Genomic DNA, 4,557 nt, shown 5'->3' on the forward strand with positions numbered 1-4,557 from the left:
CTGGTGTGGGAATAGTAATTTTTACTCCTATGCGATCCAACGCTTTCTCTACTGATGCACTCTCTGGAGTAGGAATAGTAATTTTTACTCCTACGCTATCCAACGCTTTCCCTACTGTTGCACTCTCTGGAGTGGGAATAGTAATTTTTACCTCTACCCTATCCAACGCTTTCTCTACTGTTGCACTCTCTGGAGTGGGAATAGTCATTTTTACCTCTACCCTATCCAACGCTATCTCTACTGTTGCACTCTCTGGAGTGGGAATAGTAATTTTTACCCCTACGCTATCCAACGCTTTCCCTACTGTTGCACTCTCTGGAGTGGGAATAGTAATTTATACTCCTACGCTATCCAACACTTTCCCTACTGTTGCACTCTCTGGAGTTGGAATAGTAATTGTTACCCCTACGCTATCCAACGCGTTCCCTACTGTTGTACTCTCTGGAGTGGGAATAGTAATTTTTACCCCTGCGCTATCCAACGCTTTCCCTACTGTTGCACTCTCTGGAGTGGGAATAGTAATTTTTACCTCTACCTTAGCCAACGCTTTCCCTACTGTTGCACTCTCTGGAGAGGGAATAGTAATTTTTACTCCTACGCTATCCAACGCTTTCCCTACTGTTGCACTCTCTGGAGTGGGAATAGTAATTTTTACCTCTACCCTATCCAACGCTTTCCCTACTGTTGCACTCTCTGGAGTGGGAATAGTAATTTTTACTCCTACGCTATCCAATGCTTTCCCTACTGTTGCACTCTCTGGAGTTGGAATAGTAATTTTTACCCCTACGCTATCCAATGCTTTCCCTACTGTTGCACTCTCTGGAGTGGGATTAGTAATTTTGACCGCTACGCTATCCAACGCTTTCCCTACTGTTGCACTCTCTGGAGTGGGAATAGTAATTTTTACCCCTACTCTATCCAATGCTTTCCCTACTGTTGCACTCTCTGGAGTGGGAATAGTAATTTTTTCTCCTACGCTATCCAACGCTTTCCCTACTGTTGCACTCTCTGGAGTGGGAATAGTAATTTTTACCTGTACCTTAGCCAACGCTTTCCCTACTGTTGCACTCTCTGGAGAGGGAATAGTAATTTTTACTCCTACGCTATCCAACGCTTTCCCTACTGTTGCACTCTCTGGAGTGGGAATAGAAATTTTTACCTCTACCCTATCCAACGCTTTCCCTACTGTTGCACTCTCTGGAGTGGGAATAGTAATTTTTACTCCTACGCTATCCAATGCTTTCCCTACTGTTGCACTCTCTGGAGTTGGAATAGTAATTTTTACCCCTACGCTATCCAATGCTTTCCCTACTGTTGCACTCTCTGGAGTGGGATTAGTAATTTTGACCGCTACGCTATCCAACGCTTTCCCTACTGTTGCACTCTCTGGAGTGGGAATAGTAATTTTTACCCCTACGCTATCCAATGCTTTCCCTACTGTTGCACTCTCTGGAGTGGGAATAGTAATTTTTTCTCCTACGCTATCCAACGCTTTCCCTACTGTTGCACTCTCTGGAGTGGGAATAGTAATTTATATTCCTACGCTATCCAACGCTTTCCCTACTGTTGCATTATCTGGAGTGGGAATAGTAATTTTTAACTCTACGCTATCCAAAGCTTGCCCTACTGTTGCACTCTCTGGAGTGGGAATAGTAATTGTTACCCCTACACTATCCAACATTTTATATAATTATTTGTAAAAATATTAAAAGTATATTTAATTTTTTATGTTTTGTACATTTTATTTATGTTATTGTTTTATGTTTCTAAATGTATTAGTAAATTAGAATATATTTTAATAATTTATAAGTTAGTAAAATAATTATTACAACATATTGTTCAAAACATATATTATATATTTACAACAGTATATATTTAATTAATATATTATTATTATATATGTATTATTTATTATGTTTAAACATTGTTAGATACTTATTACTATGTATATTATATTTATTAGTGTTATTTAATTTATTTTACAATTATATTTTAAAAGAAAAAAAAACTATATTTTTAACATCGATATTTTTAACATCTATATCATTTTTTCGATATTTTTGTACTTACCATGTTGTAGATAGGATGTCGATATTCTTGCCCTCGATATTTTGGACTCGATATTTCTGTAGGTCGATATTTTGGTGGTCGAAATTTTGTCAGTGATCCCATCAAGCTAACGCCAAACTTTGAGAGATTATCGTGGGTTTTCCAGCGATAATCTCTCAATTGGCAGTTAGCGTGAGGATTTTTATCACTTCTGAGATAAATCTTGCTAAAAGCAAGTTATCTCTGCGATAATTTCCGGCGATGCTTAGCGTTAAAAAATTCGTTGCTAAGCATCCTTAGCGATAAATATCGCTTAACGTTGGTAATATGCCCCTAACTTCCTAAATGGTACTTGAATGGAAGGCGGAGAACTACTTGTGACCAGTGGAGGCTGGGGGCCGGTAGTTGTTTCTGGGACAAAATTAGGCTGGAGTATACTATTTGTTTTGGGAATTTTAGAAGTACCCCCCTTCTGTAGGCCCTTCCTTCTCTTCCTCTTGCAGGGCATATTCCTTTGGGACTCTCCATTAGTAGAAACAAGTTGAACTGGGCTAGCATTTAACACACTTTCCCCACCCCCACTACCAATAGAGACACTACATTGTGAGCCACCGTCAGATGAGTTCAAAAACGATCCCTCATCCTCGGGGTGAACATCTACCAACACAGGGTCCGGAATCTGGATAGGACTCATAGTCGATGCGTGGGGGCTAACCACTGAAGCAATGCGACCTATAGAGGAGCGTTTCCCCGTAATAAGATCGAGCGATAGCCCTTTCTAAGCAAAGGCTATCTCCTTTTCCAGAATACCGGTCGCCTTAATTAAAAATGCGTCCAGGGGACTAGTTACCACCCCACTAGAAGTCTGCAGTTGCACTGATCGTTCTTTTCCCGAACGTAAGGGCATGGTTCAATATGACAATAGAGGCCAACAGTTTTTATAGGGAGACAAAGGTGAACAACAACACCTCCCCAGGAAAGTAGAGAAAGACAGGATCAACAGGACAAGGGAGGTGGCCCAACCCAACCTCAGCCGAACTCGGACGGCCTCAGACGGCCCGCCCTTTGCCTGGGCTTAGCCTGGCGAACGCCCGCGCGTGTCCCGCGTGCACGTGTATAGGCGGCACTAAATAGAAGGAGGAGGGGGGCGGGAAGAGGCACCAAGTGCGCCTGATCACAAAGCGCTAGTACCTCTGGTCCTCGCAGTCCCGCTCCCCAGGCAGCCAGTCCGGAGCAGAAACAAACACAGGGCACCAAAAGGCAACAGTTCCCAGAAATGCAAAGGTGTGGGCTCCGAGGCTACTCCGACAGCAAAGCAATCCCTGGTCCCGAACGGCTCCCGCGGAGCGGGGGCGGTGAGTAGTGATTTAGTAGTCAGCAGGGAGGGGGGGGCAGGAAGAGGCACCAGGTGCGCGTGATCACAAACGCTAGAACCTCTGGTCCTCGCAGTCCCGCTCCCCCAGGCAGCCGGTCTGGGGCAGAAACAAACACAGGGAACCAAAAGGCAACAGTTCACAGAAATGCAAAGGTGTGGGCTCCGAGGCTACTCCGACAGCAAAGCAATCCCTGGACAAATATATAAATACTAGCAGCCCGTCCCGACGTTGTCCGGGTATGAATTGCTGCCGGCCAGTAGAATATTGTTTTGTAGGATTTCGTTTTGATAGCATTTCTTATCTGTGACAGGCCTGTGAAACGCTCCGATTCACAGTGCACTGCTGATGCACTTAAGAGTGCGCGTTCAGTAGTGTGTGAACTCGAGTTTCCCTATGTTATTATTCCTTGCAATATTATATAGCGCGTACCTAACAACATGGCATGAGCACAATTTACATTACAGAAGAACACATTCATTTGTGGTAGGCACAGGGAGACAAAGCGATTTGCCTGGAATCACAGGATGTTGAGCTGATGCCGAGATTCGAACGTAGCTCCCCAGCTCTATAGTTCGCAATTCTAGAACTTGTGGCGGGAGGTGTGTCTAAAAGTGTATGTCGGTGCTGGCCATCAATGAGAGAGACCTGTGCGTTTTTCAAATCGGTGGTGAAAAAATACGAGTATGTTGCTGGAGTATGTTGTGGGCCGCCGTGCCACCAATGTACTTACCGGGGGAGGGTAAACACCCATTATTCTGCAACTTTCTTTCGGCATACCATCACTCAGCATATTTTCATTACGAAAGTACCATGACTCCGCAATGCCATTATAACGCATGGCATTACATTTTATATGCTTTTACCACGCATACATTTACAACGAAATTCGCTGTAAATGCATGAATGGTAAAAGCATGTTTTTTTTAATGTTTGGATAAGGTAAGTATGGGTATAGGGGTATATGTTTTGGGGTGTTTGGGTATTTTAAGGGTTCAGATATAGTTTTGGGTTATGGGGTACAGGGGTAGTTTTAGGGTTTAGGGATAGGTATGGGTTTTAGGGAACAGGGGTATTTTTAGGGTTCAGGGCTAGGTTTGGGTTTTGGGGTACAGGGTTATTTTTATGGTTCAGG

Source organism: Lissotriton vulgaris, chromosome 2_1, assembly GCF_964263255.1.
Source record: "Lissotriton vulgaris chromosome 2_1, aLisVul1.2, whole genome shotgun sequence".
Classification (NCBI taxonomy): domain Eukaryota; kingdom Metazoa; phylum Chordata; class Amphibia; order Caudata; family Salamandridae; genus Lissotriton; species Lissotriton vulgaris.